The sequence below is a fragment of the Sapajus apella genome, unplaced genomic scaffold (genome assembly GCF_009761245.1).
Source record: "Sapajus apella isolate SASKATOON/1434 unplaced genomic scaffold, GSC_monkey_1.0 scaffold138, whole genome shotgun sequence".
NCBI classification, from domain to species: domain Eukaryota; kingdom Metazoa; phylum Chordata; class Mammalia; order Primates; family Cebidae; genus Sapajus; species Sapajus apella.
The window spans coordinates 2,400,024-2,424,065 of record NW_022437078.1 but is presented as its reverse complement, the minus strand read 5'-3'; the positions used below and the strand labels follow the sequence as shown (position 1 = coordinate 2,424,065).

Here is a 24,042-nt window from a genome sequence, read left to right as displayed (position 1 = left end):
AGGAAAGACTTTTGAAGTTCACTGCATTTCAACATATTGTGTGAATACTTTATATAATTTGGAAACCACAGCCTTTTAGTTTTAACACCATTAAATTGAAGCTATTCTTAACATTCAGTAATGGTATACTGTGTAAGGGAAAACTTTTGAAATTGCCATCATATTTGTGATTTATAGAAGTTAGAATTTCTTGGCTCTGGTGTGGAATTTGGCAGTCTGGATTATTGTCTTCTTTTTCAGGGGAAGATCCTGTTATTAAACTCTCTTATCCTTGAGTCCTCCTCTGTCAAGTAGACAGCAGCCATCTCCTATGGCTGTGCAAGGCCTTAACAAAATAATCTCAGTAAGAGTAGCTCTTACATAGGTAACAGCTAACATGCATCAAATGCTTACTGTACTGTTACATAGCAAACGTTCTAATATTAGCAGATATTATTAAATTATCTATTTTGTGAGCCGCCCCATTAGTTGATATTTAAATAGATTCAGAACAGGTATGCTTTGGTGGCAAGTATTTACATTAAAAGCCAGCTGAATTCTACCCTTATTTTTGCCATTTTTCCAGTGACTTAATTATCGCAATAAATTCTCATGACTTAGAGGGTACATTTACAGGTCAAATTCATTGCTGTAACTTTTTATAGCAAACCTATGTCTTCTAGTTTACTTCTTCAGTAAGAAAATAATGTTCAATAATAATTCTTCAATAGATCCTCTCCTTAATTGAATTCAGGCCCCTATTATCAATCATCTTGGTTGGACAATCATTTACTGTCTCTACCTTCCCTCATTCAGTCCTTTGACAATGCACTCTTCAATCTTTAGACAGTGTTGGTTTCACTCTTAAGCTAAATAGTTAAAAAGTTATTTCTCACAGGATAAAGTGTGAACTTTCTAATACCATTTACTGAAGAGGCAATCCTTTCTCCATTGTGTAATCTTGGCATCTTTGTCAAAAAAGTTGACCACACATTGTGCACATGTTATTTCTTAGCTCACTATTCTGTTCTGTGTTGTTTATGTGTCTGTGTTTATGCGAGTACCAAACTGTTTTGATTACAATATCTTTGTAATATAATTTGAAATTAGGAAGTGTACTGCCTCCAACTTCGTTCTGCTTGCTAAAGATTGTTTTTAGCTATTTGAGGTCTTTTGTGATTCCTATTCTTTTTATGTTTTTCTATTCCTATAAAAAATACCATTGAAATTCTGGTAGAAATCGAATTTAATCTGTAAATCACTCTGGGTAGTATGGACATTCTGACAATATTAATTACTCTAATTTATGAACATAGGCTATTTTCTATTTAATTATGTCTTCTTCAATTTCTTTCATCAATGTTTTATAGTTTCTAGTGTATAGATCTTGCACTTCCTTGATTAAATTTATTTCTATTCATATTTTTGATGCTACTGTAAAGGGAAATGTTTTCCTGATTCCTTTTTTGGATAGTTTGTTATTAGTGTATAGAAACTCATCTGGCTTTTGTATACTGATTTGTATCCTGCAACTTTACCAAATTCATTTATTAGTTCTAGCAGTTTTTTTGGTGAAGTCATTAGGGCTTTCTATGTATAAATTAATATACTCTACAAACAGAGACAGTTTTACTTCTTCCTTTCTGATATGGATGATTTTTATTTTTTTTCTTCCTTAATTGCTCTGGCTAGTAAACCATATACTTGATAAGGGGTTAATATCCAAAATATTTAACAACTCATAAAACTTGATAAGAAAAAAAAATAATCTGAATAGAAATGGACAAAGACATGAATAAATATTTTCCCAAAGAAGACATACAAATGGCCAACAGGTATATGAAAAGGTGCTTAATGTCACTAATCATCAGCGATATGCAAACCAAAACCAAAGTGAGGTATTATCTCACATCTGTTAGTATGGCTACGATCAAAAAGACAAAAGAAAAAACATGCATTGTCAAGGATATACAGAAAAGTGAACCCTTGCATATTGTTGATGGGAAAGGAAATTGTTATTATAATTGTTAAAAACAGCATGGGGATTCTGAAAAAAATATATAAATGGAACTATCATATGATCCAACAAGCTCACTTCTGTGTCTATAGCCAAAGTAAAAATCACTATCTTCAAGAGATGTTTGCCCTCCCATGTTCTTTGCAGCATTATTCATAATAGCCACAACATGAAAATAACTTAAGCATCCATCAACTGATAAGTGATTAAAGAAAATGTGATTGATACACACAGTACAATAATATCAGTCTTAAAAACAAAGTAAATCCTGCTGCCATTTGTGACAACATGGATAAATCTGAAGGATATTGTGTTAAGCGAAATAAGCCAGACAGAGAAAGACAAATACTGCATGATTCTACCTATATGTGGAATCTAAAAAACAATTCAGACTCAAAGTAACAGAGAGTAGAATGGTGGTCACAAGGGGGTGGTAGATAGGGTAAAGGAGAGATTGGTGAAAGAGTACAAATATTCACTTACAAGATGACTTAATGGACAACATGGTAACTATAGTTAGTAAGAATGCATTGTATCCTTAGAATTTGCTAAGAAAGGTTTCAAGTGTACTCACCACACACACAGAAAAAAATGCTAACTATGTGAGGTAGTGGCTATGTTAATTAGATTGACTGTGGTGCTTATTCTCAACATACACAAACATCAAATGATTACACTGTACACTTTAAATATCTACTGTGTTTGTTAACCATACCTCAATGAAACTAGGGAAAAAATTATGCAACTGAAAAATATCCATAATCTTACTAGTATGAATTGTAAGGCACTGAATGGAATGCACCCTATGCCTCCTATATAATTGCTGAAGGAAATAGCTGACAGGTCCCCTCTTCCACAAGGATTCTCTTCCCTCTTTACCCAATTCTTCTGTTAAGTCTTCTGTTATATTTTCTACAAAAATCTTATGATTTTCCTTTCATATTCCTTGCCATTATTTATTGTTATCACTTAGCTATCTGAATGTTCAGCTAGGCTGTCAGCTCTTGAGAACAATGCACCGTGTCTGTTCTGTACATCTGTGTTCACCAAGGCCTAACATACAGCCTAGGCTGGAGTAGACACTATAATAATTGTTAGATGATGGAATAAGGGATGGAGGGAAGACCAGAAAAGTGTATCCAAAGTGATGGTATTCGTAATTATAATACTAGTGGATTAGACAGTTTAATACAATGCAATGTCTATATTATAGTTAATTTTGATTCATAAATCTTAATCTTAAATTTTTTATTTATTTTATTCTCTCCCTAAATACCTAAAGTGCTTACTGATCAATGCATCTTACATCTAAATTTTATTCTCAGGTTTAGCCTTTATAGACTAAATTTCAGAAAATGAAAAATATTTAAACTGCTATATTGATTAGTATAGCCTTGAATATCACATACTTAAAGTTCAACTGCAATAAATCTCACCAATACAGTGACCCTCCTGTAGATTTGGCCTTTCATTTATGTTTCATAAATTTTGTATTTTTGACTAAACTGGATTTTTCCCTAAGCACTCTTTATTGTGTATAACTACAGGGATCATGAACCATCTCATCACAGAACTGCAATTTCTGAAGATTTTCAGGTGTTCTGGGCTAAGATTTCAGGATGTATAAAAAGGTGATAATAGAAAAGATGCCTAAATAGTTAACTGAAAAAACGAGTAGAATGTCTTGGCTTGTGCTGCATTTTAATGCATATTTTCATGAAGTTAAAATGAACAGCATTTACAAATTCCAGAATGAATTACACGTTAGTAGCAAGATCTAAAAATCACATTGTGGAGTCTATATTTACAAATGAATAAATTGTAACTGGCATTCACTTAATGGAGACACCTACGATTTTAGCAGACTATGATCCTAGTATCCTAAAATGTTGTGAACCAACAAACTAACCATTTAAGTAACAACATCCTTCATCTATTAAGACAGATAGTTTTAGTACCTCAAATCAGATTTTTCACAGGCATTTGGAAGTACTTAGATTTATTTCAGGAGACTTTACCCTTATGGACATAATATTTTGTGGTTAGAATTGGAGAAGAGGCATAGGCTGTCTTTATCAGCATAATATTTATGTATAATCATAGCAGCCAACATTTACTAAGTATTCACTGTGTACTGGTGATTTAATTACAGTATCTCTCTTTATCTCATGCACACAAAAATCAAAGAATGATAAAGCCAACTACTTCTAGAGAAAAGGCAGAAAAAATAAAAAAAAATAGAAAACAAAAAGGGGTGGGAAATCAAGTATAAATTATATGCCACTTTAACATTCTCTTTTAAATCTGAATATTTTAAAATTTAAGAGAAATGTTTTCATAACTTTTAAGCTGAAAGACATAGATTTTTTACCATATAAAATTTCAAATACTGTGAATCATTAACTCATAATCATTTGTTAAATGGGTGTGAGGTCAAGCAACAAATTCTCAAGGAAGAGAAGAAGGGGAGGGCAGAGGGAAAAGAAAAAAGAGGTGGCAAAAGAAAAGCATGCTTAACCCACGAGGGACAAAGCTAGATATACACAGTTCTGGGACAGAAGGCTTAGAGAAGATGAGAGAAGAAGGAAAGTCAGAAAAAAAAAGACAAAAAAAAAACAAATATGGATTGAAAGAGAAGCACTGTCAGAGGCTTTGTAAACAAATTAATCTTAAGGTGAGTTTTAAAAAAAGAACAGTCATCTAGCCAGTGTCTGTGAGAAACAGGGAGCTGAGACAATTTTCTTATCAGGCTGGTTAAGTGAGGGCAGTGAATAAGATAATGATCCTAATTCCAATTAATTTTCTGAAGAGCTAATGCTTCACCTGGCACCACGTTAAATGCTTTTCATGTATTATTTAATCTTTACAAAAATTCTATGAGTTAGGTGTTAGAATTATCTCCATTTTATAAATGAGGAAACTGAGGTACAGAGAGGTTACACAGCCTCCCCAAATCACATAGTGGAGTAGTGGATAAGAGATAAAGATGGAAACCAACTCAAACCTATCTGATGACAAAGTCTGTGTCCTTAATTGCTATGCTAAACTGCTTCTCATTGATATTAATGAATATGAAATTGAAGCAGAGTGGTGTCATGATTTAATATTTTATATGAGTAATAGACTAATGTAATTTTAATAGCACTTTGTAATTTATAAAATGCATTCACACACACAATGTTTCACTTGGGTTTTAGAATTCCTATGTGGTAGCTAAGGATTACCTTTTTCTAAGTATATCAGTAAAGAAATTTATGTTCAACAAAGTAACATTTAAGGTCACAAAATAGATGTCAGTATGGTAGAAGGGAAAAAGCTGGCTCTATGTATCTGAGAACTGTGGCCCTGCCACTCAATAAATAAATGTTTTGGGACCAAAAAAATACCATTTCTGACTAGTCTATACCTGAAAAATGGAGATAGAAGTCAAACTTCTCACAGTCTTTGGGAAAATAAAACCACTTAACCTACATGAGTAACTTTGGTACATGTAGGCATGCAACATATGCAAATTTCTTCATCTTCCTGTGATATTGGGTATCTCAGAAATAGCCCTGGAATCAGGGTCAGGAGATCTGGGATCTTATCCTCCTCATGCCTTTAGCCAGCGATGGCATGGAACCGTTACTTTACATTCATTTGTAACTATAGGTTGATAAACTGGCTCTCAAGAAAAAACAAAACAAAACCCTGTTTGTAGCATTTGCTAACTTCAAATAACTAGCACGATGTCACCAAACATGGAACAGAGAAGAAATAAGCTCATTTTGTTTCCATCAATGGGTAAGAGCTGGCTCTAGCACACCATTGAGTAAATTGAGTAATCATGATATTTGATGAGTGTTTTTCAAACTTTTGTGAAAGAAAAAAACATATTTTTTGATGATGTTGACATCGTGTAGAACTTAAATGCAGAAACCCAAGATGATTAGCACTCTGCTGGTAGAGTAGGTTAGTGGAGCACAGAGCCCTGCCCTAAACCCAGCTTCTCCCTTCCTCTGTGTAGTTCCCTAAGATATTGCTGAAGAACATAATCAAGTGGGTCATATCTTAAGATATTTGTAGGACTCTCATTCTATGATACTATATTGTATGATAGTATAAGAAAAGTTTTTTTATTTGATAATTTTTAGAACTGATTTGCTTCTATATATTTGTATCACTTTAGTAAACCAATTAGATTTCTAACCAATTCAATACAGAAAATAATTAGGATATTAAAAAACCATAGTCTCCTAGCTAATTGTGTGCCTAATCAAATGACCACTCCTATTCAGAATCAATAACCACACTATCTCACAGTGACATTGAGTCTTTCATAGCATAGCTATGGCTAGGATTGCAAAACTTCATATGAAATGACAGATTTTAAGACAGCAGGGAATCTAGTTTCAAGCAGGGAGTGGTAAAATAGCAGGTGTCAGAGTATTGGAGAAACAGAAAACATTTCCTAGAAAAACCATTTTATAGTTGGTATAAACCATTTTATAGTTTGTATAAAACATTTTTTTCATCCTGAATTTCATCCACCTTTAACACAACTCTGTGAGTGTTTATTCACCTCTTAAACTCACCAAGCTTCTTCTGACATTAGGGCTTTTCCAGATGCTGTTCCCTTTAACTAGAAGTTTTTGCTGATCCTCTTTAACTGGTTGACATTACAAGATACTTGTGGAAGCTTCCTCTCTCATCGCTCACTATGTATGTGCCCTGGTATGCTTTCCAAAACCCTGTACTCCTTTGTAGAATTACAAGTAATTAGTTTTGTGGCTTTTTTTATACATATGTCTCTTCCTAGGGAAGTGGAATTTCATGAGAGCAAGAATATTGTTCCTCTCTATATATTTTCTATTTTTTAACACTGGATTGCATAGTGAGTGTCTGAAACATACCAAGCGCTCAAATAATCTGTTCATTCATTCACACACACACACAAAATAAACAGAGACAGATGATGATGGGAAGATGGTAAGGTAAGAAGCACCAGAAATCTTTCTCCTCAACTAGACAATAATTTCACTGAAAGAATCTGTCTGATGTAATTGTTTTGGAGTCTACTAAGGGCTTGTTACTTCCAGGGAAGATTGAACCATACACTGGTCAATTTTAGTTCATTTCGGCTCTTAACAGAGTAGCAGTTACCCATCCCCTGACTGCTCAGCACTCTGGCAGGATGTTCATGGAGCAGCTTGCACACAGCTTTCAGGAACCAGGATAGGCAAGAAGGATCCTGTCTTCCAATTTTAAGAAATCTGTGTTCTATTTATCATCACAGAAATACAGACAAAGAGACAGTAGCAACTGTTGCACATCCCTCCAGTGTTGCAAGCTCCTCCTCCTCTGACCAAAGTAACTTCCAAGGGATGTAAACAGCCGGTGCCTCGCCACCAACTTTGTATTTCTTTTTATTTTCCCACTCCTGAGAGTCAAGCATTAAAGACTAGGACATTCAAATTCAACAGCAACTGCATATATGGGAGGATATAGAAAGTCACTATGCATGCCAGGTAAATGTGCAGGCTCAGAAAAGACTTAATAAGACCTTAAGCTGACACCTTATGCTAATTCTGGGCACAAAAAAATAGCCTATAACAATTAAAACAAAACAATAACAACAAAGACAGCAAACCCTGAGGAAGATAATCTGATTTTCAGATTTGCCTCATTATTAGATTCAAATGTTCATTTTTCAACAAAAAATTACATGATATACGATGAAACAGGGAAGTGTGGTCCATTTGAAAGAAAGGAAAACAAAACCAGAAAATATCAATATAAAAAAAATGGATGGCAGATCTACTAGACAAAGACTTTAAAACAACTGTCTGAAAGATGCTCAAAGATCTAAAGTAAGATATAATGAAAGTCAAGAAAATTATGTATGAACAAAATAGAAATATTAATAAAAATACAGAAAATTTGAAAAGCTAAAATAAAATTATGAAACAAAAATGTATACTACCCGAAATAAAAAATTCACTAGAGAAATTAAAAGGAAGATTTAAGGAGGCAGAAGAAAATATCAGCAATTTTGAAGATAACAGAAGCTACAGATTTTACAAATAAAAATAATTAAGTCTGAGACACAGAAATAAAAAAATAATTGAAGAAATGTCAACATAATCTAAGGGATCTGTGGGACACCATCAAGCAGATAAACATATGCATCATTTTCTAGATGGAAAAAAGAGAGGGAACAGGGCAGAAAACATTATTGAAGAAAGAGTGGTTGAAAACTTCCCAAATTTGATGAAAAACATGAATTAAACATTCATGAAGCTCAACGAATCCAAGAAGATAGCCTCAAAGAGACATACACTGAGACAAATTACAATCAAACTGTTAAAAAGTCAAAGGCAAAGAGAAAATTTAGAAAGTAGCAACAGAGAAGTAATGTGCCACACACAAGGGATTCTCAATAAAATTATTTGCAAGTTTCTCATCAAAAGTTAGTAGGGTGATACATTCAAAGTGCCAAAAGAAAAAAAAAAACTACTGTCACCTAAGCATCTAACATTTTACAAATCTACCCTTTAAAAGTGAGGGAAAAAATTTAAAAGTTCCCAGACAAAAGCCAAGCAATTTCATTATCACTGGACCAGCTCTGTAAAATATATTAAAGTGAGTTCTGCAAGCTGAAATGAAAGGACACTGAAGGCCTGCAATATAGTTTGGTTCTGTGTTCCCATGCAAATCTCATCTCAAATTGTAATCCTCCATGTCAGGGGAGGGACCTGGTGGGAGGTGATGGGATTATGGATTTGGATTTTCCCCATGCTGCTCTCTTGATAGTGAGTGAGTTCTCATGAGAGCTGATAGTTTAAAAGTATTGTGCTTCCCCCTTTGTTCTCTTTCTCTCCCGCCACCATGTAAGACACACCTTGCATCCGCTTTGCCTTCCACCATGATTGTAAGTTTTCTGATGCCTCCTCAATCATGGAGAACTGTGAGTCTATTAAGCCTCTTTTCCTTATAAATTACACAGTCTCAAGTAGTTCTTTATAGCAGTGTGAAAATGGACTAATATAGCATATAAAATATAAAGATCTTAGTAAAGGTAAATATATGGGAAATTAGGAAAGTTGGTACTATTGTAAAAATGGGGTAACTTCATTTTTTGTTCTACATGATTTAATATTTTCTTAAAAAATTAGTATAAAAGCTAGTGTTATTGTAACATTTGTTTTTCATGCACATTTTTTACATAGTTTAATAGACTAATGCATTAAACAATTATCAGTTTGGGCCAGGCATGGTGGCTCACACCTACAACCACAGCACATTGGGAGGCTGAGGCAGGTGGATCGCCTGAGGTCAGGAGTTTGAGACCAGCCTGGCCAACAAAGAGAAACCCCATCTCTACTAAAAATACAAAAATTAGCTGGCTGTGATGGCACATGCCTGTAATCCCAGCTACTTGGGAGGCTGAGGCAGGAGAATCACTTGAGCCTGAGAGGTGGAGGTTGTAGTGAGCTGAGACTGTGCCATTGAATTCCAGCCTGGGCAACAAGAATGAAACTCCATCCCAAAAAATTAAATGATCAGTTTATGTTTCTTAAACACACAAAGTGAAAATACATAATTTTGTTACATCAAATCTGAAAGAGTGGGGATAGAGCTGTTACAACAGCAGAGTTGTTTGTTTTATTAAAGTTAACCTGGTATAAATCAAAATAAAAATGTTATAACACTGACGTTAAATGTAATTCCCATGATGACTATAAACAAAATAAAGAATAACATGAATATAAATGAGAAAGAAATCTAAATATGGCTTCACTATTTAAAAAAAAATCGATTAAACACAAAAGAAGACACAAATTCAGGTAACGAGGCAAACAAACAAACAAACAAAATAACAGTTAAAATGCATACAGACAAAAAAGATCAAAATGACCAAAGTAAGTACCTGCTTATTAGTAATTACTCAAAATGTAAATGTATTAAACTCTCTAAGAAAAAGAAAGAGATTGGCAGAATGGATTAAAATATGTTATCTAATGATAGGCTGTCTGAGATACACACTTTACATTCAAAGATACTAATAGGTTGACATTTTAAAGACAGAAAATTTACAGAGCATAGTGGTTCATACCTGTGCAGCACTTTAGGAGGCCAAGGTAGATGGATCATTTGAGCCCAAGTTCAACACCAACCTAGGCAACATGGCAAAACACTGTCTCCACAAAAAATTTAAAAAATAATTTAGCTGGGTGTGTTGGTGCACACCTATAGTCCCAGCTACTAGGGAGGCAGATGTGGGAGGATTGCTTAGGCTTAGGAAGTTGAGGCTGCTGTTATCTGTGTTCATGCCACTGCACTCTAGCCTAGTCAACAGAGACTCTAACAGAAGACAAAAAGAAAGAGAAAAAAAAGAAAACATATTTTGTGGTCTCTTTTGGTTGCTATTTGAGATTTTTAACATCAGAAAAAAATGGATTTTAATTTTAAAAAGTCCACAAAAGAAAAATGCCATTATATATTAATAAAAGTTTCAATACAGCAAGATGACGTGATGATTATAAAAATTTATGTGCCCAATAATAGACTCTTAAAATATGTGAAGCATAGGAAAGGAGACAGAGCAATATAGCCAAATAGAACTTTCTGGCAATCATCCCTGCCACAAAGGAACATGAAATTGAACAACTGTCCACATAAGAAAGCATTTTCACAAAAAATAAAAATCAAGCAAGTGATCACAGTACCTGGTTTTAACATAATAGCAAGAAAGCAGGCAATGGAGAAGGTAGAAAAGATACTCTTGAATTGCTGATGCCACCCCTCTACCATCTTCCTATCAATGGTCATATGGCATGGAGGAAAAATCTGTGTTCTTGGGGGAGATAGAATGCAGTGATGGTGAGACTTTGTATAGAACACAGCACTACTATATTAGTCCCTTTTCATGCTGCTGATAAAGACATACCTGAGACTGGGCAATTTACAAAAGAAAAATGTTTAACGGGCTTACAGTTCCATGTGGCTGGGGAAGCCTCACCATCATGATGGAAGGCAAGGAGGAGCAAGTCACATCTTACATGGATGGCAACAGGCAAAGAGAGAGCTTGTTCAGGGAATCCACCCATTATGGAACCATGAGATCTCATGAGACTTATTCACTATCATGAGAACAGGATGAGAAAGATCTGACACCATTATTCAAGTCACCTCTTGAATGCTTTGTTGCTTAGAAATTACTTCCGCTAGATACATTAAATCATCTGTCTCAACTTCAAAGTTCCACAAATCTCTAGGACAAGGGCAAAATGCCACCAGTCTCTTTGCTAAAACATAACAAGAGTCATCTTTGGTCCAGCACCCAACAAGTTCCTCATCTCCATCTGAGACCACCTCAGTCTGGGCCTTATTATTCATATCATTATCAGCATTTTTGTCAGAGCCATTCAACAAGTCTCTAGCAAGTTCCAAACTTTCCCACAGTTTCCTGTCTTATTCTGAGGCTTCCAAACTGTTCTAACCTCTGCCTGTTACCCAGTCCCAAAGTCTTTTCCACATTTTGGGATATCTTTTCAGCAGTGCCCCACTCTACTGGTATCAATTTATTGTATTCCATTTTCACACTGCTGATAAAGACATACCTGGACTGGGCAACTTACAAAAGAAAAAGGTTTAATGGACTTACAGCTCCATGTGGCTTGGGAAAACCTCATAATCATGGTGGAAGGCAAGGAGGAGCAAGTCATGTCTAAGATGGATGGCAATAGGCAAAAAGAGAGCTCAGGCAGGGAAACTTCCCCTTATGGAACCATCAGATCTCAAAAGACTTATTCAGTATCACAAGAACAGCATAGGAAAGACCTGTCCCCATGATTTAATTACCTCCCAGCAGGCCCCTCCCAAAACACATGAAAATTGAGGATGATATTTTGTTAGGGACATAGTCAAACCATATCAACTAATAAGTCACAGCAAAAAGCAACACAGAGCAGAACTCGGTGGGTACCAACAGAGGGAGCATTTAGACTAGCTAGAGGGAAGTCACCCATCTCAGCAGTAAGAACCTGAGTTCTGGCTAGCCCACCATTGTGTGCTAAAGTGCTCTGTGGTCCAAAGTAAACCTGAAAGGCAGTCTAGGCCACAAGAACTGCAATTCCTGAGGGATCCAAAATGGCCAAATAGGAACAGCCCTGGAGTGCAGTCCCCAGCGAGAACAACACAGAGGGTGAGTGATCACCAAATTTCCAAAAAGTTTTTAGTGCCAACAGACCAGGAGATTCTCGGGCTGAAAAGTTCCACAAGTTTCCAGCACAGCTGTTTCAGCCAGTGCGGCGGGTCTCTGCACAAAAACCCACACAAATCTGGGTGGCCATTTGAACTGCCACCTAGAAAGCCTGGGAGACAGAGCCACCCATTCAACTGAAAAAAAGGAGGCTGAAACAGGAAGCCAGGTGATCTGGCACAGTGGATCCCACCCCCACAAAGACCAACAATCTGCAACACTCTGGATTGAGAGTTTCACAGCAAGTGCAGCTGGACCCAGGATGGTCCAGCTCTGTACGGGGAAGGGTGTGTGCCATTACCAAGGCAGTACATCACTACCAAGGCAGTCCACCATTACCGAAGCAGTCTGCAATTACAAAGGCAGTCCACCATTACAAAGGCAGTCTGCCATTACTGAGACTGCCTGTCATTATCGAGGCAGTTCTAACTATTCCTCTATAAACAAAAATGCAAGGAAGTTCACACAGCAGCTGAGCAGAGCCCACAGCAGCTCAGCAATGCCTCTACTAGCAGACTCTGACTGGGGTACCTTCTTGCTGGGCAGGGCATCCCTGAAAAAAGGCAGCAGCAAATCAGGAACTTATAAATAAAGTCCCACCTTCCCAGGACAGACCACCTGGGTAAAAAGGTGGTTATGAGTTCCACTGCAGGAGATGTAAATGCACCTGCTCAGCAGCTCTGAATGGAAGAACAGAGCTCACAGCCCAGCATTAGAGCTTCTATAAGGGACAGACTGTCTCCTCAAGCAGCTCCTTGACCCCTTTATATCCAAAGAGACACCTCAGAAAGGAGAGCTCAGGCTGACCTCTGGCAGGTATCTTTCTAGGATGAAGATAACAGAAAAAGAAACTGGCAGCAACTCTTAATGTTCTGCAGCCACTGCAGGTGATCCCTAGGCAAGCAGGGTCTGGAGTGGACCTCTGGCAATACTACAGCAAAGGGGCCTGAATGTTAGAAGAAAAATGAAAAAACAAAAAGATGTAACTTCATCATCAACAAAAAGAATGTCCACACAAAGACCCCATCTGAAAGACCAACTTCAAAGATCATAGGTAGATAAATCCACAAAGATGGGAAGGAACCAGTGCAAAAAGGATGAAAACACCAAAAACCAGAATGCCTCTCCTTCTCCAAGGGATCACAACTCCTCACCAGCAAGGGAACAAAGCTGGCTGGAGAATGAGTCAGATGAACTGACAGAAACAGGCTTCAGAAGGTGGGTAATAACAAACTTCTCTGAGCTAAATTAGAACATGTTCTAACCCAATGCAAAGAAACTGAGAACCTTGAAAAAAGGTTAGACGAAATGCTAACAAGAATAAATGGCTTAGAGAAGAATATAAGTGACCTGATGGAGCTGAAAAACACAACATGAGAACTTCGTGAAGCATACACAAGTTTCATTAGCTGAATCGACCAAGCAGAAGAAAGGATATCAGAGATTGAAGATCAACTTAATAAAATAAAATGAGAGGGCAAGTTTAGAGACAAGAGTGAAAAGAAATGAACAAAGCCTCCAAGAAATATGGGATTATGTGAAAAGACCTAACCTACATTTGACGAGTGTACCTGAATGTGATGGAGAGAATGAATCCACGCTGGAAAACACTCTTCAGGATATTAAGCAGAAGAACTTCCCCAAACTAGCAAGGCAGGTCAACATTCAAGTCCAGGAAATACGGAGAACACCTCAAACATATTCCTGAAGAAGAGCAACCCCAAGGCACATAATCATCAGATTCACCAGGGTTGAAATGAAGGAAAAAATGCTAAGCACAGCCAGACAGAAAGGTCAGATTACCCATAAAGGGAAGCCCAGCAGACTCACAGTGGATCTCGTCAGAAACCCTACAAGCCAGAAGAGAGTAGGTGCCAATATTCAACATCCTTAAAGAAAAGGACTTTCAACCTAGGATTTCTTATCCAGCCAAACTAAGCTTCATAAGTGAAGGAGAAATAAAATCCTTTACAAACAAGCAAATGCTCAGAGATTTTGTCACCACCAGGCCTCCCTTACAAGAGCTCCTGAAAGAAGCACTAAACATAGAAAGGAACAACCAGTGCCAGCCACTCCAAAAACATACCAAATGGTAAAGACTGACCACACAATGAAGAAACTGCATCAACCTACAGACAAAACAACCAGCTAGCATCAAAATGGCAGGATTAAATTAACACATAACAATATTAACCTTAAAAATAAATGGGCTAAATGCCCAAATCAAAAGACACAAACTGGCAAATTGGATAAAAAGTCACAACCCATTGGTGTGCTGTATCCAGTAAATCCATCTCACATGCAAGGACACACATAGACTGAATATAAAGGGACGGAGAAAGATTTACCAAGCAAAAGTAGAGCAAATAAATAAATAAACAAGCAGGAGTTGCAATCCTAGTCTCTGATAAAATAGACTTTAATCCAACAAAGATCAAAAGAGACAGCTCCTTTTACCTTTTACATAATAGTAAAAGAATCAATGCAACAAGAAGAGCTAATGATCCTAAATATATATGCATCCAATACAGAAGCACCCACATACATAAAGCAAGTTCTTATTGACCTACGAAAAGACTTCAACTCCCACACAATAATAGTGGGAGACTTTAACGCTTCACTGTCAATGTTAGACAGAACAATGAGAAAGAAAACTAACAAGGATATCCAGCACTTGATCTCATATCTGGACCAAGCAAACCTAATAGACATCTACAGAACTCTCCACTCCAAATCCACAGAATATACATTCTTCTCAGCACAACATCGTACCTACTCTAAAATTGACCACATAATTGGAAGTAAATCACTCCTCAGCAAATGTAAAAGGACGGAAATCATAACAAACAGTCTCTCAGACCACAGTGCAATCAAATTAGAACTCAGGATTAAGAAACTAACTCAGAACTGCACACCTTCATGGAAACTGAACAACTGGCTCTTGAATGTTGACTAGATAAACAATGAAATGAACACAGAAGGACACACACGGCAGAAGATGGCCGACTAGGAACAGCTCAGGATTGCAGCTCCCAGTGAAACTGCACAGGGTGAGTGGACGCCGCATTTCCAGACGGATTTTTATTGCCCACAGACCAGGAGATTCCCAGGCGGAGGAGCCCCACAGGTTGCCAGTGTGGCTGTTTTGGCCACATGGCTGCTTGCCCTTGCCCTGGCGTGGTGGTTCTCTGTACAAAAGACACTGGTCTGGGTGCCCTCTTAGCTGGCAATTGGAGCTCTGAGATGGCAGAGTCGCCCATTCATCTGAAATAGTGAGGCAGGCCAGGAGATTCCTAGGCAAACAAACCACCAGGAATCTCAGCACCACTGTTTCAGCCAGCTCAGTGACTCACAGCATGGGAGATCCCGGCACATTTTCAATGGGCAACTGGAACACTGGGAGAGAGTCGACCATTCAACAACAACAACAAAAAACCGACTCTGAGTCAGTGAGCCAGGTGATCACGCTCGGCTGATTCCACCCACCACCAACCCCCTCCCCCCCAAAAAAAAACAACAGTAATTGAAAATGCTCTGGGTTGAGAGTTTCACAGCAAGCACAGCTGAACCCCGGATGGTCCAGCTCTGTGGAGGAGGGGCGTCTGCCATTACTGAGTCACTCCACCACTACGGAAGCAGCCTGACCATCGCTGAGGCAGCCCGCCATTGCTGAGGCAACTCGCCATTGCAGAGGCAACCTGCCACTACAGAGAGAGTCCACCATAACAGAGGTGGGCCACCATTACCAAGGCAGTTCTAACTATACCCATATAAACAGGACTGCAGGGAAGATCACACAGCAGCTGGGCGGAGCCCACAGGAGCTCAGCAAAGCCTCTGCAGGCAGACAGTGACTAGGCTGCCTCCTCGCTGGGCAGGGCAGCACTGAAAGAAAAAAAAAAAGGCAGCAGCACAACGGAAACTCATAAATAAAGCCCTAACTCCCTGGGAAAGAGCACCTGGGGGGGAAAAAAAAAAGGGAGTTTATGAGTTCTGCTGCAGCAAACCTAAACATACCTGCCCAGCAACTCTGAATGAACAATGGCGCTCACAGCTCAGGACTTGAGCTTCAATAAAGGACAGACTGTCTCCTCAAACAGCTCCCTGACCCCCGTATATCCAAAGAATCACCTCGTAAAGGAGAGAACAGACAGACATTTGGTGGGCATCCTTCTGGGACAAAGATAGCAGAATAGGAAACTGGTAGCATCCCTTACTGTTCTGCAGCTGCTGCAGGTGATCCCCCAGCAAGCAGGGCCTGGAGTGGACCTCAGCAGTCCTACAGCAGAGGGACCTGACAGTTAGAAGGAAAGCTAAGAAAAAGAAGTAACTTCAGCATCCACAAACTGGAAGTTCACTCAGAGACCCAATCTGAAAGTCAGTAACTACAAAGACAACAGGTGGATGAACCCACAAAGATGGGAAGAAACCAGTGCAAAAAGGATGAAAACACCCGAAACCAGAACACCTCTCCTCCAAAAGGGATCACAACTCCTCACCAGCAAGGGAACAAGGTTGGATGGAGAAGGAGTGTGATGAAATGACAGAATCAGACTTCAGAAGGTGGGTAATAAGAAACTACAGTGAGCTAAAAGAACAAGTTCTAACCCAATGCAAAGAAACTAAGAACCTTGAAAAAAGATTTAACGAAATGCTAACGAGAATGGACAATATAGAGAGGAATATAACTGAATTGATGGAGCTGAAAAACACAACACGAGAACTTTGCGAAGCATGCACAAGTTACAGCAGCCAAATTGACCAAGCAGAAGAAAGGATATCAGAGGTTAAAGATCAACTCAATGAAATAAAATGAGAAGGCAAGAATAGTGAAAAAAAAGGGTAAAAAGGAATGAACAAAGTCTCCAAGAAATGTGGGACTATGTGAAAAGACCTAATCTACGTTTGATAGGTGTACCTGAATGTGACGAAGAGAATGAATCCAATCTAGAAAATGCTCTTCAGGATATTATCCAGGAAAACTTCCCCAACCTAGCAAGGCAGGCCAATACTAAAGTCCAGTAAATACAGAGAACACCACAAAGATATTCCTCAAGAAGAGCAACCCCAAGGCACATAATCGTCAGATTCACCAGGGTTGAAATGAAGGAGAAAATGCTAAGGGCAGCCAGAGAGAAAGGCCAGGTTACCTACAAAGGGAAGCCCATAGACTCACAGCAGATCTCTCAGCAGAAACCCTACAAGCCAGAAGAGAATGGGGGCCAATATTCAACATCCTTAAAGAAAAGAACTTTCACCCCACAATCTCCTATTCAGCCAAACTAAGCTTCATAAGTGAAGGAGAAACAAAATTCTTTGCGAACAAGCAAGCACTCAGAGATTTCATCACTACCAGACCTGCTTTACAAGAGCTCCTGAAAGAGGCTCTACACATATAAAGGAACAACAAGTACCAGCCACTCCAAAAACATACCAAATGGTAAAGAGCATCAACACAATCAAGAATCTGCATCAACTAATGAACAAAACATCCAGCTAGAATCAAAATGGCAGTATCAAATTCACACATAACAATATTATCCCTAAATGTAAATGGACTAAATACCCCAATCAAAAGAAACAGACTGGCAGATTGGATAAAAAGCCAAAACACATCAGTGTGTTGTATCCAGGAAACCCATCTCATGTGCAAGGAGACACATAGGCTCAAAATAAAGGGATGGAGGAAGATTTACCAAGCAAATGGAGAGTAAAAAAAAGCAAGAGTTATAATCCTAGTCTCTGATAAAATGGACTTTAAATCAACAAAGATCAAAAGAGACAAAGAAGGGCATTACATAACGGTAAAAGGATCAATGCAACAAGAAGAGCTAACGATCCTAAATATATAAGTACCCAATACAGCAGCACCCAGATACATAAGGCAAGTTCTTAATGACTTACAAAGAGACTTAGTCTCCCACACAATAATAGTGGGAGACTTTAACACCCCATTGTCAACATTAGACAGATCAACCAGACAGAAAATTAACAAGGATATCCAGGACCTAAACTCAGACCAGGAACAAGCAAACCTCATAGACATTTACAGAACTCTCCACCCCAAATCCACAGGATATACATTCTTCTCAGCACCACATCACACCTACTCTAAAATTGACCACATAATTGGAAATAAATCACTCCTCAGCAAATGCAAAAGAATGGAAATCATAACAAACAGTCTCTCAGATCACAGTGCATTCGAGTTAGAGCTCAGAATGCAGAAACTAACTCAGAACTGTGCAGCTTCATTGAAACTGAACAATGGGTTCTTGAATGTTGACTGGATAAACAATGAAATGAAGGCAGAAATAAAGATGTTCTTGGAAACCACTGAGAACAAAGACACAACATACCAGAATCTCTGGGAAACATTTAAAGCAGTCTCTAGAGGAAAATATATAGCAATAAATGAGAAGTGAGGAGAGATCTAAAACTGAAACCCTAGCATCAAAATTGAAAGAGCTAGAGGAGCAAGATCAAAAAAACTCAAAACCTAGCAGAAGACAAGAAATAACTAAGATCAGAGCAGAACTGAAGGAGATAGAGACACAAAAATCCCTTCTAAAAGTCCGTAAATCCAGGAACTGGTTTTTCAAAAAGATCAACAAAATAGACAGACCACTAGCCAGGTTAATAAAAAAGAAAAGAGAGAATAATCAAATTGATGCAATAAAAAAAGATAAAGGGTATATCACCACAGATTCCACAGAAATTCAAACCATCATCAGAGATTATTACAAACAACTCTATGTACATAAACTAGTAAACCTGGAATAAATGGATAAATTCCTAGACACTTGCCTCCTCCGAAGCCTAAACCAGGAAGAAGTTGAAACCCTGAATAGAGCAATAACAAGGTCTGAAGTTGAGGCCACAATTAAGAGCCTACCACCCAAAAAAAGCCCAGTTCCAGATGGATTCACAGCTGAATTCTACCAGACATACAAAGAGGAGCTGGTACCATTCCTTCTGAAACTATTCCAAATGATCCAAAAAGATGGAATCCTTCCCAAATCATTTTATGAGACAAACATCATTCTGATACCAAAACCTGGCAGAGACTCAACAAGTAAAGAAAACTTCAGGCCAATATTCGTGATGAACATAGATGCAAAAATCTTCAATAAAATACTGGCAAGCTGATTGCAACAGCACATCAAAAAGCTTATCCACCATTATCAAGTAGGCTTCATCCTGGGGATGCAAGGCTGGTTCAACATATGCAAGTCTATAAATGTAATTCACCACATAAACAGAACCAAAGACAAAAACCACATGATTATCTCAATTGATGCAGAGAAGGCCTTTGACAAAATTCAACAGCCCTTTATGCTAAAAACCCTCAATAAACTAGGTATTGATAAAACGTATCTCAAAATAATAAAAGCAATTTACGACAAACGAACACCCAATATCATACTGAATGGGCAAAAACTGGAAGCATTCCCTTTGAAATCTGGCACCAGACAACAATGCCCCCTCTCAACACTCCTATTCAATATAGTACTTGAAGTTCTAGCCAGAGCAATCAGGCAAGAAAAGAAATAAAGGGTATTCAAATAAGAAAGGAGGAAGTCAAATTGTCTCTATTTGCAGATGACATGATTGTATATCTAGAAGATCCCATCATCTCAGCCCAAAATCTCCTGAAACTGATAAGCAACTTCAACAAAATCTCAGGATACAAAATCGATGTGCCAAAATCACAAGCATTCCTATACACCAATAACAGACTTAAAGACAGCCAAAACAAGAACTAAGTGCCATTCACAATTGCTACAAAAAGAATAAAATACCTAGGAATACAACTAACAAGGAACATAAAGGACCTCTTCAAGAAGAACTACAAGTCACTGCTCAACGAAATAAGAGAGGACACAAACATACGGAGAAACATTCCATGTTCATGGTCAGGAAGAATCAATATCATGAAAATGGCCATACTGCCCAAAGTAATTTACAGATTCAACGCTATCCCCATCAAGCCACCAATGACCTTCTTCACAGAACTGGAAAAAAACACCTTCAACTTCATACAGAACCAAAAGAGAGCCCGCATAGCCAAGTCAATTCTAAGCAAAAAGAACAAAGCGGGAGGCATCACACTACCAGACTTCAAACTATTCTACAAGGCTACAGTAATCAAAACAGCATGGAACTGGTACCAAAACAGAGATATAGACCAGTGGAACAGAACAGAGGCCTTGGAGGCAACACAACATATCTACAACCATCCGATATTTGACAAACCTGTAAAAAACAAGCAATGGGGTAAGGATTCCCTGTTTAATAAATGGTGTTGGGAAAACTGGCTAGTCATGTGCAGAAAGCAGAAATTGGACCCCTTCCTGACACCTTACACTAAAATTAACTCCAGATGGATTAAAGACTTAAACATAAGACCTAACACCATAAAAACCCTAGAAGAAAATCTAGGTAAAACCATTCAGGACATAGGCGTAGGCAAAGACTTCATGACCAAAACACCAAAAGCATTGGCAACAAAAGCCAAAATAGACAAATGGGACCTAATCAAACTCCACAGCTTCTGCACGGCAAAAGAAACCATCATTAAAGTGAATCGGCAACCAACAGAATGGGAAAAAATTTTTGCAGTCTACCCATCTGACAAAGGGCTGATATCCAGAATTTACAAAGAACTAAAACAGATTTACAAGAAAAAAACTAACAAGCCCAAAAGTGGGCGAAGGATATGAACAGACACTTTACAAAAGACATACATGAGGCCAACAAACATATGAAAAAATGCGCATCATCACTGGTCATTAGAGAAATGCAAATCAAAACTACATTGAGATACCATCTCACGCCAGTTAGAATGGCGATCATTAAAAAATCTGGAGACAACAGATGCTGGAGAGGATGTGGAGAAACAGGAACACTTTTACATTGTTGGTGGGAGTGTAAATTAGTTTAACCACTGTGGAAGACAGTGTGGCGATTCCTCAAGGACCTAGAAATAGAAATTCCATTTGACCCAGCAATCCCATTACTGGGTATATATCCAAAGGATTATAAATCGTTCTACTATAAGGATACATGCACATCAATGTTCATTGCAGCACTGTTCACAATAGCAAAGACCTGGAACCAACCCAAATGCCCATCAATGATAGACTGGACAGGGAAAATGTGGTACATATATACCATGGAATATTATGCAGCCATCAAAAATGATAAGTTCGTGTCCTTTGTAGGGACATGGATGAACCTGGAAACCATCATTCTCAGCAAACTGACACGAGAGCAGAAAATCAAACACCACATGTTCTCACTCATAGGCGGGTGTTGAACAATGAGAACACCCAGACACAGGGAGAGGAGCACTACACACTGGGGTGAATTGGAGGGAAATGGGGGAGGGATGGGGGGTGGGGATGTTTGGAGAGATAGCATGGGGAGAAATGCCACATATAGGTGAAGGGGAGGAAGGCAACATATCACACTGCCATGTGTGTACCTATGCAACAATCTTGCATGTTCTTCACATGTACCCAAAACCTAAAATGCAAAAAAATAAATAAATAAAAAGAAAAATGCAAAAGAAAAAAAAAAGGAATGCAGAAATAAAGATGCTCTTTGAAACCAGTGAGAACGAATACACAATGTACCAGAATTGCTGGGACACATCTAAAGCAGTGCCTAGAGGAAAACTTACATCAATAAATGCCCACTTGAGAAGCAAGGAGAGATCAACACCCTGTCATCAAAATTGAAAGGGCTAGAGGAGCAAGATCAAAAAAACTCAAAAGCTAGCACAAGACAAGATATAACTGAGATCAGAGCAGAACTGAAGGAGATAGAGACACAAAAAACCCTTCAAAAAATCAGTAAACCCAGGAGCTGGTTTTTTGAAAAGATCAACAAAATAGAACACTAGCCAGATTAATAAAAAAAGGACAGAGAAGAATCAAATATATGCAATAAAAAATGATACAGGGCATATCACCACAGATTCCACAGAAATACATTCTACCATCAGAGATTACTACAAACAACTCTGTGCACATAAACCAGTAAACCTGGAAGAAATGGATAAATTCCTAGACACTTGCATCCTCCCAAGCCTACGCCAGGAAGAAGTTGAAACCCTGAATAGACCAATAACAGGGGTGGAAGGTGAGGCAGCAATTTATAGCCTACCGATCAAAAACAGCCCAGGTCCAGAAGGGTTCACAGCCATATTCTACTAGACATACAAAGAGGAGGTGGTACCACTCCTTCTGAAACTATTCCAAACAATACAAAAAGAGGGAATCCTTCTCAAATCATTTTATGAGACCAACATCATCCTGATACCAAAACCCAGCAGAGACTCAACAAAAAAAGAAGATTTCAGGCCAATATCCATGATGAACATAGATGCCAAAATCTTCAGTAAAATACTGGCAAACAGATTGCAACAGCATATCAAGAAACTTATCCATCATGATCATGTAGGCTTCATCCCGGACATGCAAGGCTGGTTCAACAGACACAAGTCTATAAAAGTAATCTACCACATAAACAGAACCAAAGAAAAAAACACATGATTATCTCAATAAATTCAGAGAAGGCCTTTGACAAAATTCAACAGACTTTATGCTGAAAATTCTCAATAAACTAGGTATCGAAGGAACATATCTCAAAATAATTAAAGCTATTTGTGACAAACCCACAGCCAATATCATATTGATTGGGCAAAAACTGGAAGCATACCCTTTGAAATCTGGCACTAGACAAGGATGCCCTCTCTCACCACTCCTATTCAATGCAGTGTTGGAAGTTCTAGCCAGAGCAATCAGGCAAGAAAAAGAAATAAAGGGTATTCAATTAGGAAAGGAGGAAGTCAAAATGTCTCTATTTACAGACAACATGATTGTATATTTAGAAGACCCTATTGTCTCAGCCCAAAATGTCCTGAAACTGATAAGCAACTTCAGCAAAGTCTCAGGATACAAAATCAACTTGCAGAAATCACAAGCATTCCTATACACCAATAACAGATAAACAGAGAGCCAAATCAAGAATGAACTGCCATTTCTAATTGCTGCAATGAGAATAAAATACCTAGAAATACAACTAATAAAGGATGTAAAGGACCTCTTCAGGGAAAACTACAAACCTCTGCTCAACGAAATAAGAGAGGACATAAACAGGTGGAAAAACATTCCATGCTTATGGTGAGGAAGAATCAATATTGTGAAAATGGCCATACTGTCCAAAGTAATTTATAGATTCAATGCTATTCCCATCAAGCTACCTATGACCCTCTTACAGAACTGTAAAAAACCACCTTAAACTTCATATGGAACTCAAAGAGAGCCCACTTAGCCAGGTCAATTCCAAGGAAAAAGAACAAAGCAGGAGGCATCGCACGACCTGACTTCAAACTATACTACAAGGCTACAGTAATCAAAACAGCATGGTACTGATAATAAAACAGAGATATAGACCAATGAAACAGAACAGAGGCCTTGGAGGCAACACCACATATCTACAACCATTTGATCTTTGACAAACCTCACAAAAACAAGCAATGGGGAAAGGAGTCCCTGTTTAATAAATGGTGTTGGGACAACTTGCTAGCCATGTGCAGAAAGCAGAAACTTAACCCCTTCCTGACACCTTACACTAAAATTAATTCCAGATGGATTAAAGACTTAAACATAAGACCTAACACCATAAACATCCTAGAAGAAAGCCTATGCAAAACCATTCGGGACATAGGCATAGGAAAAGACTTCATGACTAAAACACCAAAAGCACTGGCGACAAAATCCAAAATAGACAAATGG

At 38.1% G+C, this 24,042-nt stretch overlaps 1 protein-coding gene and 1 long non-coding RNA gene across 4 annotated transcripts in view; one reads left to right on the top strand and one right to left on the bottom strand.

Annotated features, from left to right (window-relative positions):
- Positions 1-24,042, bottom strand: part of SGCD (sarcoglycan delta) — a 649,492-nt gene that overhangs the window by 446,221 nt on the left and 179,229 nt on the right. The window lies entirely within an intron of this gene.
- LOC116540311 lies at positions 1,947-12,200 on the top strand. Its single transcript, XR_004264385.1, has 4 exons — positions 1,947-1,957; positions 7,127-7,133; positions 9,445-9,452; positions 12,119-12,200. It is a non-coding gene; the product is annotated as an uncharacterized LOC116540311 (long non-coding RNA).